Source organism: Mytilus californianus, unplaced genomic scaffold (genome assembly GCF_021869535.1).
Source record: "Mytilus californianus isolate M0D057914Y unplaced genomic scaffold, xbMytCali1.0.p SCAF_10, whole genome shotgun sequence".
In the NCBI taxonomy this organism is placed as follows: Eukaryota; Metazoa; Mollusca; class Bivalvia; order Mytilida; family Mytilidae; genus Mytilus; species Mytilus californianus.
The window spans coordinates 38,821,798-38,838,100 of NW_026262582.1; positions in this window are offsets into that span (position 1 = coordinate 38,821,798).

Below are 16,303 nucleotides of genomic sequence, written 5' to 3' on the forward strand. Positions count from 1 at the left end.
TGCTGACTTTGGAGGACCTCGGAAGGAGTTTTTTGGCAATAGTTTGACAATATCAAAGAATTGTCTCCCGATTACAAAGTTTTGGGGGGAAATAATGGGTTTGTAAAATATTCTATTCATTGTAATGCCACCGCCGTGAGGCGAACGTGCATTAAGTATTCCGAAGAATGTCAACCCATAAGTCCCGTATAATGTTTCCGTTGCATAACATGAGACTGTCTTGACATAATGATGATTTTTTTTTTAATTTTAGCCCTGTCGCCAATTTATTTCCTATACAGATACTTTGAATATGCATTATACTGTGTAAACTTACACCTATTTCAAAGTTGTCTGAGATTCTATTAGATATTTGGTACAAGCTTAAACTTTATCAAGGTGATTCTAATATTGAAAGGTCAAATCAGATCTATCAGCTTCATATTTTCTGTTTACCGGTACTTTGAATTTCACAAGATACAGAGTTATCATACAATATTCGTCAAAGGACATCTGTGTTCTATAGTATTGACACATTCTTTCTGTATGTTAAAGCCTTACCACTTAGAGGAAAAGTTCATTTGAATTTCACCATGTCCGTCCGTCCGTCCGAACTTGCGTCCGGATTATTTTGTTTTTGTTTTATGTAAACTTCCGCATCTGTATAATACAGGACATCATATAGAATTACTTAACCGGTGGAAACATCTTTGGAAGGACAACTGGGTTCAGCCTAATTATGTCATTGTGAGCTATATTTTTGGGGCTTAAGGAGTGAATTGATTCAGTGTATGCGTTCAGATTCATATATAGATAACAACGATACTTCTAAAGAGGATAAATATCGGGGAATGCAACAGAGTTCAGAAATAGTTGAGTCACTGTGACCTGGTTAAGTCTTTGCATTTAGATCCATATATCAAAATCTACAAATGGTATATCAAATATACTTGGCCAGTTAGATCTTGGGTAGAAAAAAGGGTTCAATCTGTATTATGTCACTGTGGCCTACACTGCTATTTGATCAGTATACGTAGATATTATCTTGTATTACTAATAGAGTTCAACTTGACATAAGGTCACTATGTCTCTTTGTTTCTACTTAAGCGACTTGATAATTTTTCGCGTTAGGTCTTTTCCTTTGATATTAGATATTGATATAGTATAGCAAAAATATCTCACCAGTTTATTGGTCTTGGAAAGTACAAGAGCGTATTCATTTGTCTTTGTGTCCTTTATTTATGCTAATTGGTCAATCCATCAAAATGAAAAATGACTTTTTTTTGTTGACTTTGGGATCCAAAAAATAAAAAAAAATTGTAAACTTCTTTCTTAAGTCTGGATGAAGTAAATTAAAAATAAACAATTATGTTCCATCTCTGAGTTTGCTGCAAAATGAAAATCTTTCCAAAATACTTTCGGGTGATCTAGTGGAATGGGTATTCAAAAGCAACAGCATGATGCCTTGTGTAAAAGAACTCCGCATAGTTTTTTCATATACCTTCTACCCCCGAAAAAAATGATTATCTAGTTCAAAAAAATGTATGATACCTATTTTTGCAACCAAAAAAATCAACTAAGGATAACACAAATTTTACCCCCTACCCCCAAACTATGTGAATTGAGTTTTTCATCGATCTTTAATTTGATGTTTTCCATAGATACAAGTAAATAAGATCAATTGTCTACGCTTATACTTGGAGTAATATGTTTGTAAATGGAATACAATTCTGCTCATTTTAATGTTTATTCGAATGCGTAATGAACTGTTTATGCCCCCGCTTCAAAAAAATTGGAGTATACTGTTTGACCCCTGTCTGTTCGCCAGTCCGTCCGTCCGTCCGTCAGTCAGTCAGTCCGTCCTATGAAACTTTTGTCGAATTTTTCCAAGAAACCGTTTATCCTCACTTTTTAAAACTTGGAATCAAGGTTCATATTAGCAAGCTATACTGTGTGATAAGTTTTCAGATTTATCACTCAAATAATCCCTGTTTACCGAAAACTTATATATTCTTACACATATAAGCCAAATAGTAAACTTTCGTCGCATTTTGCTCAGGAACTACATATCAAGGCTTTCTGAAACATGGCACCAAGGTTTGTATGAGCAAGCTTTACTCTTTGATACAATTTCAAATTTATCACTTAACAATTTTCTGTTTACCGAAAACTTTTATATGCTTACACATACATGGTGATAGCAAAGCAGTATCTTTTTGTCACATTTAACTACGCATCAGGGCTTCCTGAAATTTGTAATCAAGAGGTATACCGTGTGATATGTTTCCAGTGCCATCACTTAACAACTTTCTGTTTACCCTATAGCGGGGGTATCATGAGTGAGCAGTAGGTCACAGAGCCACTTGTTTAATGTTGATAGCATTACATATATCATACACGTATCATGATATTTGAGAAGAATGGCATCACGACTTCACGACTTTTCATATGATTGTCCCTTTTGTTTTTTTTTTTTTTTTGTCATTTAACTTTTGTTGGTGAAGATTTTCCTGTACATGCAATTGATGATGATCATATCATAGAAATATTCATGTAAGAAAAAACTAAAGTTCTTCCATGACAATAACAATCAAAACCAAGGAATGAACAAAGACTCATAAAACCAAAGGACATTTACAACAACAGTTAAAATGAATAAGAAACAACATGAACTCCACTAAAAACTGGGAGTGAAATCAGGTGCTACGGAAGGGTAAGCATTTCCTGCACCGTATACGACACCCGTCGTATTATCCAAATCTGATGTTGTAAATCTCCCACCCAAAACTCATCTTACAGTAGTTAATGTTGGTAAGTTTCCATGTAATCATGCACATTTCTTTATACACTGCCATTGTGTATTAGGTATATTATTTGCCGAATCAGTTGGGTTTTTTATGAGGGATTCCATGGCAAACCTATTTATAGTATCAAAGAAAAAGAACTGATATTCCACACATGGAAATTGCAATCTCTATATTTTAGAGCATCATAATTCCGGTACTTTTCTGCGATCAATAAAGCGAGCTTACACAAAACTTTCAAAAAACAATCTTCTTCATTCTTTACACTTCCTAAATAATTTGGATAAGTAGGCATTTAAGATTTGTTAGATGTCCTATGCCAGATAAGGGGTTTAAAAAAAATGGGAAGTTGGTGAAGATTTCAATTTGCATACAGTCTTTATAATTTTCATTCAGAGTTTATGGCATATTCATCTTAATAATGTCTTGTGTATATTAAGCCTTGATATTTGGTGTAAAATACCAGAATTAATGTTTGTATATATGTACAAGTTTTAAATGTAAAATATGTACGATAAGTTTTGACAATTAGTTTACTACCCTGAAATTTCAGCTAACAATTGAGCTGCCTATACCGGTCCATTTGTTTACACCTGAACCTCAACAGCCTATGAAATGTAAACAACTTACCTCAATACTTAAGCCTCAATTCAGCCTAGAAGATGCCAATAGAAGAAAGAGAGAATCTACGATATATTTTCTCTTTGTAAAATACATAAGAGAAGCGGCAAGTGAGTACTTTTCTTATACTTTCAATCAGCTTTTGCTTTTACTTTGCATCCAGCTTTCTTCTGTCCATCCATCGGTCAACTAGTGTTAATTAAGCTGTATTTGGCAAAATAATTTAGGAATTTTTGGTCCGCAATGCTCTTCAACTTCGTACTTTGTTTCGTCTTTTTAACGTTTTTGATTCGAGCGTCACTGATGAGTCTTTTTAGTTTACAAAATTTCAATCCTGTTATCTATGATGAGTTTATTTACTTAATTTTCACACTATTTACTTCAAATTAGAAAGGAATACTGTCTTTCAATTTCAGTACGTACAAGATCTGATAAATTTGTATTGTTCGAATGAAATATATAATTTTAAATCTAGAGCTTATTTTTACAAAAAAAACCAAAAGACATCGAGATGTTTTAAGACTGTATAGTATAGGAAAAAGGGAAATTTCACATGTAATTGACATTATTCTTTTCCAGATGGGTTAAATTTATGGGAAAATTATACTTCCTTTTAGTCCTGTGATATTGTCTGGTATGTATCATGTTGTTCAAAATCGAAACTTGGTTTATTATTCTCGAAATTGTGAAGCATTATTGTTTATGTTTTAATAGGTGGTCGAAGAGGAATGGTTGATCTGCAGTGTATTTTGAGGTTTGCAACGGAAACGGAAGAGGAACCAGCACTAGGTTACAGTATCAACCCGTCGATTTTGTTGAGGGAAAGGCTTTCATGCCAACTGCAAATACCTGCATTTACAAAATAAACTTGACAATCCCCGATTTCCATGAAGCTTCAGTTGGTAAAGAAGTCATTTTCAATTTTTTTGACTATGCCTTTAGTAATACCTACTTTGATATGAAGTAAGCTGGAATTAATCTCCGTACAACGCTAGTTTCCGTTCCGTATACTCAGTACATTACACTACAATGACAATGTAGCTTTTAGTCTCGATTACCCAGACGCATATATAAATATACATGTAGCGTCTGGGTTGACTATATATTTATAGGGAGCGTAACTAACAATTAAATATAGAGCATAATCTATAATTAGCACTTCCGGTATCACCATACTAATAGTAGTGCGCAGTGTATAATGCGAATACTAAACTAACTTGACATTCTTGAAGCTCACGCTGTGATGCCCAATGTGCATGTCAAACAAGTGCTAAAATAATTTGTCTCGTATTATTATATTGTATACCCGAGAATACTTGTCTCAGTTTATACACATTTACTGGGACTATTATACCAGAAAAATATATACCCGTGTTTATATGTCTCTGATTATACTTGATAATATTCTCAGACATTTATGTAAGATCATTCTATAGTCAAAATAAGATTGCATAATATGTAAAGCATTACACACGAATGTAGGACACGGTACATTCAGTTTTTGGATTGTTTTTCCTTGATTAACAATAGTTTAAAGTTATATTAAATTTTATAATATTTTTTGTCGTGATTTTTCTCTAAAAGACCTTTTCATTTAAATACTTTTCTACCAAAACGATTATAAACTATAATTAACGGTGACCTTTTTTACTTATCAATTTTGTACATGCACCTTTTTTTGTAAACTGAATTGGTAAATCCACAGACAAGATCAATCCAACTTTTCCACACTCAATTATTTCCCACTCTTTATATATAGCACACCATTATTCTCTATTCTTTTTATTTTATATCATAGCACACCATTATTCTCTATTCTTTTTATTTTATATCATAGCACACCATTATTCTCTATTCTTTATATTATAGCACACCATTATTTTCTAGTATTTATATTATAGCACACCATTATTTTCTACTCTATAAACCCCTTTAGACTGGGGAAAAGATATATAGTCAGTCTTTGTCTTCTTCCAACCGGCAGTAAAACCCTTGTCAAAGTGGCGTCCGCTTGGTATTTTTAGGAATGTACAAGTACGCAGCCACGTCAGATCAGAATGGGGACGTTAAATTTGATTTCTCATGTATAGAGGGCCACGCCTTTTGCACGCTAAGAGAGTGGTCCGTAGGTGACCTGTTGTAAGGCTAAATTTCTGTCCCTATCAAATATACCCTTATTTTCTAGTGGCAGTCATAATTTTTCCGACCTGTATCCCGGCCGGCCTCTATTACAGGACCTCCCTATTGTATTTCTTGTTAATTTCTTTTCGTCTTGAACATGCATGAAATATTTACCACTGGACGTTAAGCAGTGAACCAACTATTAATATACTCTTTATATTATAGCACACCAGTATTCTCTATTCTTCATATTATAGCCAACCGTTATTCCCTATTCTTTATATTGTAGCACATCATTGTTCTCTATTTTTTATTTTTTGTCCTTTTTCTCTCTATTCTTTATTTTTTGGTCTATTTTCTTAATTTTTGCCCTTTTTCTCAAGTCTATAACACCGACCAGTCTCTCCTGTATCTGTAAGTGTGCAGGTTTAAATTTTTCTGATTTTTTTTTTTTTACTTTTATGACATTTGGTCTATCAGTATAGTCTGGTGTAGTCTAGTATTGTTATAATTTATGCTGTCCTTTTTATATATCCTTTCAGAGTTCTTATACGCTTACATAACAAAAAAGCACACATCAAGTTGCTTCTATGTAAAGAAACATATCTCATACACATACCAAGAATGCAACGTAAAGAAACTTCCTTAACAGCTATTACTGGCAGGTCAGTGAGAACACCATACGATGAGCTAGCTTAATTTTTATTTACAAAGGAAACTGCAAACGACACAATAGTCTGAATGCTTCTTAGCTTTTACACAAATAATCTATATCGCCTAATCCTTTTGAGAAGAACAAATATAGGAACCAACCTTCAAACAATACCACTGTGCCAGTGTTATCCGTGCCTATAGAGGAGATATTTAACTTAACCAGAGTCATTCGTGTAGCTCAATACTCTTTGAATGCATGTGTGTATCATGCACATGGAGAAGAGGAAATGGGATGTATCCCACACTGCATGGTAACTTGTCAAACCAATAACTCAAAAGTGTATTCTACTTCTCCATTTATTCTAATATCCAGCATGTATTAGCACGCAAGAAAGGACAGCTTCACAAGAACAATATCTTCTCCTTTGAACCCTTATATGAAAATAAGAAGATGTGGTATGATTGTTAACGAGACAATTATTGACCAGAGTTTTTAATTATTGAGAACACCCCATACCGTATAGTCAGCTATAAAAGGGTATGTGATACAATTCAAACGAGAAAACTAATTGTTTAACTGTTTATAAGATTTTGTATTTGTTAATACAGATTTGAAAGCTCTTTCATGTCTGATAACATGTTCTTGATATTTGTTTTATAGACTTATAGGTCTATGTACCTTTTCTTGGCTTTGTGGTTGCTGTCAAAATAATGTATACCCAATATTCTTGGTACTGTGATTTATTTATACTGATTGATACTTCAGTATTTTTTAAAACATTTTTTAAATCTTATTCTTATAAAATTGAAGCACGATATAATAAAAACCTGAACTTTATATCTTTTTAATTCTTGACATTTTTCACATCACAGCAAATCTGTGTCCAGAAATCATCATTGGTTTGTCTCTACAAAAGAAAATAAATATCAAAACCATATTATTTTTTGGTCACCAGCATATATGAAGAAAAAAAATATATTGTTTGAATAAAAATAACTATTTACCGGATGTGTAATAACATGAGCAACACGACGGGTGCCACATGTGGAGCAGGATCTGCTTACCCTTCCGGAGCTCCTGAGATCACCCCCCAGTTTTTTGGTGGGGTTGTGTTGCTTAGTCTTTAGTTTTCTATGTTGTGTCTTGTGTCCTATTATTTGTCTGCTTGTCTTTTTATTTTTTAGCCATGGCGTTGTCAGTTTATATTCGATCTAGGAGTTTGACTGTCCCTCTGGTATCTTTCGCCCCTCTTGTATACATTATTGTTCAGGGGCCAGCTGAAGCCGGCCTCCGGGTGCGGGATTTTGTCACTTCCTTTTCTGATCTGTATAGATTAAGCTACATGTATATCATGTATATGTTTTAATAAAAAATCAAGTAAAGAACATTTTGTCCGTTTGGTATTTCCGCCTCTTTTATATAAAGCGTGGAAGCACTTCATATTAATAATGTGCGCAACATCGATGCTTTTACAATCCTATGAAAATAAACATTTAATTCTTATGATTAATAGACTAGATGATAAAAGGCTATATATCTGCCCTGTCACAAATGTTAAATGTGCCAGCTTTCCCATGACAATTTGATGTATGTACAGAATTGCATCTTATAGATACACTTTTTTCTATTTTTCTTCTACTTGTGGTTTTGGATAGCGTTCTCTCCTTTGAATGGGTAAATTGAATCTCTCATCCGCCCCCTTTTTTATACCTATCAAGATGCAAACTCCCTAATATAGATAGATGCAACAATCTTATATTGGGTGCAAGTTATATTTTGGCGTCATAACCCCTTTTCATCAAATATGTATGAAGTTAAAGATACTACATATCAATCCCAGAATTGATTTATAGCATGTACGACAGTTCGAGTGGTCCCAGTCAGAACAAAATTTGCCAGCTTTCCCATGACAATTTGATGTATGTACAGAATGGCATCTTATAGATACACTTTTTTCTATTTTTCTTCTACTTATGGTTTTGGATATTCTAGTTAATAATTACAAACAGACCCAGAACAACTGATGGAGTAATTTGAAATTAAGATAAAAAAATAATAATATTAATAATGATAACAATAATAACTCAATGGAAAAAATCAAAATAAATCAAAAATGAAGAAATATTTAATATATACATAACAAAATAAAAACACAATAAATACAATTTAATTTAAATGTTTAATTTTTATATTTTTTTACATTTTTATTTATTGTGTTTTTATTTTGTTATGTATATACATGTATTAAATATTTCTTCATTTTTGATTTATTTTGATTTTTTCCATTGAGTTATTATTGTTATCATTATTATTATTATTATTTTTTTATCTTAATTTCAAATTACTCCATCAGTCGTTCTGGGTCTGTTTACATAGCAAGTTTGGTCTGATCGAACTTCCAAGGGCGTGCCATATTCGTCAACACCGATTCAGAAAAATTGATAAACAGTCTCTGCATAGTTGTTTTGGTGCATTTCAGAACAACAAAACGAATAAAACCATCAATACGACCAGCTATAATAAAGTTCCACCTAATAAGCTTGTGGTTCGTGTCTACATGCCATAAATGATTTGGTGCCTGAACACTGTATACTCTTCTTTGGAGTTTATTTTTTGTTCGTTCATGTATCCCACCACTTTCGATTCTGTGTAGAGATTCCCTGAAACCAAATGGATAACAAAATTTAAGCTATAGAATGATATTGTATTCCATGACCCCCTTCAATTTATTAGATTCATAACCAACTTGCAAATTAGGACTTACTGTCAAACCTTAGCTTAAGTTACATAAGGAGAAAGCAGAGGTTTTAACTTCCTGAAAGTCTCCGAGACTCTTAAAGACAATTTTGTTCTAAAGTTCATAATGATCAGATTTAGTTTAATTTAAGCTTGTTTAAATTTAGCTATAAGAATAACTTAAGAAAATCTTATTTACAACAACAAAATTTTTCGTCGGCGATAATGATATCCTGCAAGGCACTTTCCTGGTACAATAATCAACATGATCAAATGGTAAATAATATACTGAACAAAAAAAGTTTAAAAACACATTTTTTGACCACATCGAAATATTCCTTGAATGAAAAAAAAAGTTAACAAATTAGTTGCATTTTTAAGTGTCTTCCATAAACTTCCCTAACATAGCAAAAACATTTCTTTTTTTTGTCAATATAATGTATATAACGACCCATAGAATAGCTTGAAAAAACACCATTGTCCAATTTTCCATAGGGATTTTTTTTCGTTCCATAAGTAAGACTAAAACAACTTTTTGAAATCGTTAGTTGTGCTATCCCAGCAAGTTTTACAGTCAAGGTTTTTCAAAACATGAAAACCATCACATTTATAACTAACCCCCTTTTTCGCTGTTTGTTGTCGTGACCCAAATTTGTACATTCTGAACATTAGAACCACAAAAAGTCAACAAATGTAAAGTTAATATGTACGTTAAGCAATATTCGTAATTTGAATTCACTTAACATTACAAATATAATTTTCCAGACTATAAACAAAAAGAAATCTCCTTAATTTATACCTTAAATGTTGCTCAACTTGTTTTGTTGAGTATAAAAAGAAGATGTGGTTTGATTGCCAATGAGACAACTCCCCACAAGAGACCAAATGACACAGAAATTAACAACTATAGGTCACCGTACGGCCTTCAACAATGAGCAAAGGCCATACAGCACAGTCAGCATTGTTCATCATGTTCATTTTCTGATGTTCATGCAGATGGTTAAAAATTAAAAAAAGGTACACATAAGGGAGTTGTGATGGACGAGCATACCTTTTGTTTTTTTCGACTTTAACTGGTTGCACAAATATTTTTTTCCAAATTACGCACCTATGTTTTTATGTAAAACCATTTGGAGTAATCTAATTTTAATTTTTACAAAAACAGTCAAAAAGCTAGTCATCACTCTATATCAAAACCAGCTACAATTCATCTGAAAAGTTCAAAATGATACCAGCAATGATTTGTTACATTTCAGTTGAAAGGTTTTGAATGGGAGTTATTACATGTTTGTCAAAAATTACCTTGACCTTTAAAAATGCACCTTGTTATCATTCTACCTAAGAAAACTTGAAAGATATAAATAGACAATAAACGGGGGAAAATACATGTACTCGTTCTTTTAAGCAATCAATATATTGATAGTTCTTTAAATGCGCTCCTTTTGTTTAATAAAAAGATAGACAAAGAAAGACAGAAAAAAGTATAATGAGGCGTTTATTTACAAAGAATATTGAAAAAAAATTTGTCATAATCAAAACCATGAAAGATAAGTTAAACTCAAATCGTACATAAGATAGGTATGGGATACGTGTTATTATACGTGATCTTATGTCAGTGAAAATAAAGGCGGGAATATGGAAAACCACGTGATAAATAAAAATGCTAGATTTCTATCATTTTTCGTCATGATGAAATTATTTTATATGGAAGAAAATTTCAGTGTGTGATTTTAAAAGTCTAGGAATACTTTGTTTTAACTTGAGCGACGTATTTAATCAAATTTAATGGTTGGCAATAACCAGTCCTATTCGACTTACGTACGTATGTCATTTTATTGGATATCTCTAATAGGTATTTTGCACATAACATAAAAGGTGTTTGAACATAACGCAATAGGTGTTTGCACATAATATAATAAGAGTTTCCACATGACGCAATAGGTGTTTGCACACAACGAAATAAGTGTTTGCACTAATGTAATAGGTGTTTGCACATTATGAAATGCGTGTTTGCAAATAGCGTACTGGTTGATTGACATAACATATTGGTTGTTAACGGAAAGAATCAATTACTTGGCATAACGCTTATAAGCTACACCATGACATATAACATTTTTCACAGAAGATACATGTACATATGAATAACACAACATAAAGCCATTTTAATATAATATCATGATGTTTTCATAGAACAACGATATATTAAAACAAAACGTTAAGAATACTAAGTAGTCAACATAACAAACCCATTTAAGACAAGACGCAATTATTAACTGACATACTGTAAGGACGAATAGACACAAAATAGCGAAAATGTGGAAGAACGTAGATGTGGTTGATTATACAGTTTAGAGGTATTTACAGAATATGCAGCAGTAACAACATAATGTAATGCATATTCCAAATAACAAAGAATAGCAATGACATATCATACAAATATTAAGTAATTTGACATAACACAGAGATGCAGTATCAGGAAATTAAGGCACTCACACATTACATAAAGAAGAAATGACAGGACGTAAAGACAAAGCGACAAAACACATTAAATATCTACACTATAAGACAGTTACGGCGTTCCATAGAACTGCACTTCTGTAAACTACCTTTTTTGGTCATACATGTACTTTATAAATTGGACACATAGATTAGCCCGTTATAAACACGTGACATGATTATCAAAGATATAATGTTTACATTGTACATTGAACTGCTTATCATATGGTTTTTAGATATTTAAAGAGATTTTGCACCACTAATGACATAAGGAAACGGAGCGATCATGGTTTCTAGTCATTTGTAAGTAGCAATACTATTAGTAGTTACATAGAGTACTAGTGACATAATACTATATATATGGGGTCAGTAAATTCCATATGGGGTTAGATCAAAGCTTAATCCCCATATTTAATTTACTGACCCAAAATATATCGTATTAAGTCATTAGCACACTGTGTAACGAATTTATCTTACCGACTATCTTAACATGTGGCATTTAGACTAATGACGTATCAAAGTGATCAAGTCTTCAATATAAATAACTTACTTCCATTGGTCTATACAAAAACAAATGCCAACAATAACAACTTATTAGCTTTTTATTTGTTTTCTGTATTTATTCAATCGTTCATCATCAATTTCTTCGTCTGTTGTCCCAGCGAAACGTTTTAGTTTTTTCTACAACGCCGTGTTGTGTTTTTATAAAGGGTCGTAACATCAATTTAACCGTGTATTAAAATAAAACCACGCCTACTTATCCCAAATAAAATATACACGGTATCCACGCGGTCGCTTTTAACCTATCATATTCCTAGAAATGTATAGGAGGTAAGATAATATCAGTTTCACAGTGCTAAAGACCTAATACGATATATATGGAATTTACTGACCCCATATTTATCGTATTAGGTCACTAACACACTGTGTAACGAATCTATCTTACCGACTTTCTTAACATGTGGCATTTTTGACTAGTGGCCTATCAAAGTGATTAAGTCTTCAATATTAAAAGCCTACTTATATTGGTCTATACAAAATCAAATTCCAACAATAACCACTTGTTAGCTTTAATATATTTTTCTACATTTAATTTCCTTCGTTTATCATCAATTTCTTCATCTGTTGGTTTGTCGAAACGTTTCAGATTTTTCTTCAACGTCATGTTGTTTTACAAAGGGACGTAACACTGCTACTAACCCAATATATATGAAAAAAACAAAACACGCCCACTAACCCCATATCTAATACACAGGTTCTTTACGTGTGAGCTTTTAACCAATGATATTCCTAGAAATGTATAGGAGTTAAGATGAATAAAGTTCTCTGAGTGTAAGAAGTAGGTTAATTACCTTTCAATAGAGCAACGATACAGCGCAAGATACTGAATATTGTCATTATTTTTATATATTTAATTCTCGCCAAATAGCGTGAAAATTTCAATCCTGGTATCTATGATGAGTTTATTTGTATGTTGAGCCATTTTGTTTACCTACATTCACATTATGAATAAATTTTACACAATTTGGTTGTCAAACGAGGGGATCTATATAAACACAACAAGTTTGTATAATAACGAAGTGTTTAACAATTCTATGTCGATTAAGCCCACATACTCAAGTGAGGAAGAATCCTATTCAATACTTAGTTTTTTAAAGCGACCATCTTTCAATATTGACACTGGAGAGAGCACATCCTTTTGCCACAATATTGGGAACATAGTTTATATCCGTTCCATACGTGCTCTGCAGCACTCTGTTTAATAGATCCAACCATATTAGTTGTGTAGTAATAAAAATATGAACACAACAGTTTTATGTCTGAAATCAGCATTTATTATTCTGTTTAGGAATTTGAAGTCAAATGGTTGCACAACCATCTTTCAGGGGGGTGGACAGGGGGTCAATTATTCCAACTTTCCTCTCCCTTACTCACAATTCCCTCTAACCTACTCCTGCTTTCCTTCCCCTTACTCCCAGAAAAAAATCTTGTCTACAGAATATTCTAGTTTTGCTTCCTCGTATCCCGCTTAAATCCCCTGATTCTCGCTTCCTGCCCCCTCATTCCCATGTTCCCCTAACCCTGTCCACCCCCACGTCTTTGAAAAGAACTGCTTGTTTTTTAGTAGGGAGTCACGTTTCCCCTACAATGATCTTTTTTTTTTATCTAAACGGATATACACCCGGAGTCGGAGATGTTTTGCCATCACCATGACAATACTACCTAAATCACTATTCAATTAAACTGTTAAGTTTCGACTTGATCTTGGTAAGGTTTACATCAAGATTGAAAACATTTTGCGAAAATGTTGTTTCATGACAAAAGTCATTTTGTGAACAAAAAGTTATCAGTATCGGGAAAAGTATACAAAACAAAGTTTCCAGCTTCCACGTTAGCTCAAATGGAAACAACAAAATACCAGTCAAAAAAATAACTCTAGCTATACCAATACTGTTTTCAGGCATATGAAAGGGAGGAGAAAGATACAAAAGGGACTTTCAAACTCATAAGTTGAAAATAAGATGACAACGCCATCTCAAAAAACGAAAAAAAAAAAAAAAACAAAAGACAAACACCAGTATACAAAACAAAATAAAGGAAACTAAAGACAGAGCAACATTAACCTGGGGTGATCTCAGATGCCCCGGAAAGGTAAGAAGATCCTGCTCCACATGTTGCACTCGTCGTTTGTATAAGAGAATAAGAATAAGAATATTTATTGAATCCAATTAAAGGGCCCGTTTCCGAGCATATACATATATATATAGTATTAATTATACAGTAATTTTTTAGATATATTACATTGAAAATAAATGATTAAATAACTATACTCCATACCAGATGGTGTTTGAAAATAAATAAAATAGAATATTAACCCTCTCTTATACATAAAAATAAATAAACTACTGTAACAGCACTACTACATGTATATTTAGTTAGTTACCGGAATGCAAATTTTCTCTTATTTCAAAACAAGTACTTATAAATCTTGACACTGACATATTAACATTTTCAGACTCACATGACATTAACCAAATAAATTGTTCATACTTTGAAATAAAAGGGAAGTTTTTACATTGAATGCATGCTTCATTAAGGATAAAATTCCGTTCCTTTTCATATGCAGTGCATACCATTAAAAATGAAACTCGTCTTCAACCTGCATATTCTTACACTGCCCACAAAATCTTTTATCTTTATCGATTTTTTTTATATCTGCCTTTCTCAATAGCTAACTGATGAGCACTCATTCTAAATTGAGTTAAGCTTTTCGATACTGAAATTTATTAACTTGACATAAATATGCTTCCCTTTTGAAGATGTTTTTAAATTTAAAATAAGTACTCAATTTTCCTTTTTTAACATTTGCATTATCTTCTATAGTATTTTTCCTGTAAATCCTATATCTACTAATCAAAATATTTTTAACTTTTCCAATGTCAAAACTTTCCATATCAACATCAATACATCTTAAAATATATACAATATTAGAATACCAAGATGACGTATTACATTTGTGAGTGTCAATACTTGTGAATAGGGCTTGTTTAAACAAATGATCCTTTTCTAAACCATTAATTCTTTGTAAAAATTTAAGAACAGAACAAATGATTTCAATATGCAATGGAGTACGACCTAACTCTCCCATAACAGCTAAATTACATGACTTTTTATTTACCCCGAGAATGTATTTGTAGAACTTTAAACTCAAGTTCTCGCAATCAAACTTACTAAATTTTTTCTCAATTTCAAAGGGGCTGTTTGTTTGACATGTTGAAAAATTAGAAGTACAAGTTCCCCAAATTTCTGAGCCATATGTTAAAATTGGCTTTATTGTATGGTCAAAGATATGTAAACAACTATCAATTTTTGGGATGTTTTCACCGAAAGTACTTTTTAACTTGAAAAAAGCTTTTAATCCCCTTTGATACAAATCATATCTAGCCGTAGAAAAACTTCCAGAAGCAGAAAAAATAACACCTAGATATTTATAATTTCTAACATTCTCAATTGGTTCACCATTAACATAAAAGTTACTTTTAATCATTTTACCACCTTTGTTAAAAATTACAATTTTTGTTTTCTTAAGATTAACCTGAATACACCAACTTTTACAATATTCTTCTAATTTATTTAAACATCTACTCAATCCTGATTGACTAGTAGAAAGAAGCACAACATCATCGGCATACATTAAACAATTAAGTTTTGTACTTCCTATTTCAGCTGGTACACAGTAATCATCAAAAATACACGGCAAATCATTGACAAATATCTTGAAAAGATTGGGACTTAGATTATCCCCTAGTCTAACTCCAATGTTAGCTTTAAGTTTACCTGTTAATTTATCATTTAATCTAACTTGTAAAAAATTATTATTATACATGTTCTTAATGATGTTATAAAAATAACCCCCTATCCCAATGTTTTGGAGTTTTAACAACAAGGCTTCATGAACTACAGAATCAAAAGCTTTCCTAAAATCTACAAAACATGTGTATAAGTAAGTTTTGTTTGCTATACACTTTTCAATTAGGGTCCTCAAAATCAACATATGATCTACTGTTCTTGATTTTTTCTGAAAAACAATCTGTGATTCAGAAATTACATTAAACTTAGTCAAATAACTATCAGATCTATTATTAAGAATGGAATTAAACAACTTTCCAATACAACTTATAATAGCAATACCTCTATACTCAGAAGGGTCATATTTTGAACCTGATTTAAATATTGGTATAATATACCCTGTTTTCCAATGTTTTGGATAAAAACCAGTGCATAATATAATATTAAATAGTTTTACATAACATGGAAGCAAAATTAACTCACTACATTTGAGCATTTCGTTTGAAATGCAATCTAATCAAGTAGATTTGCCATTTTTTAA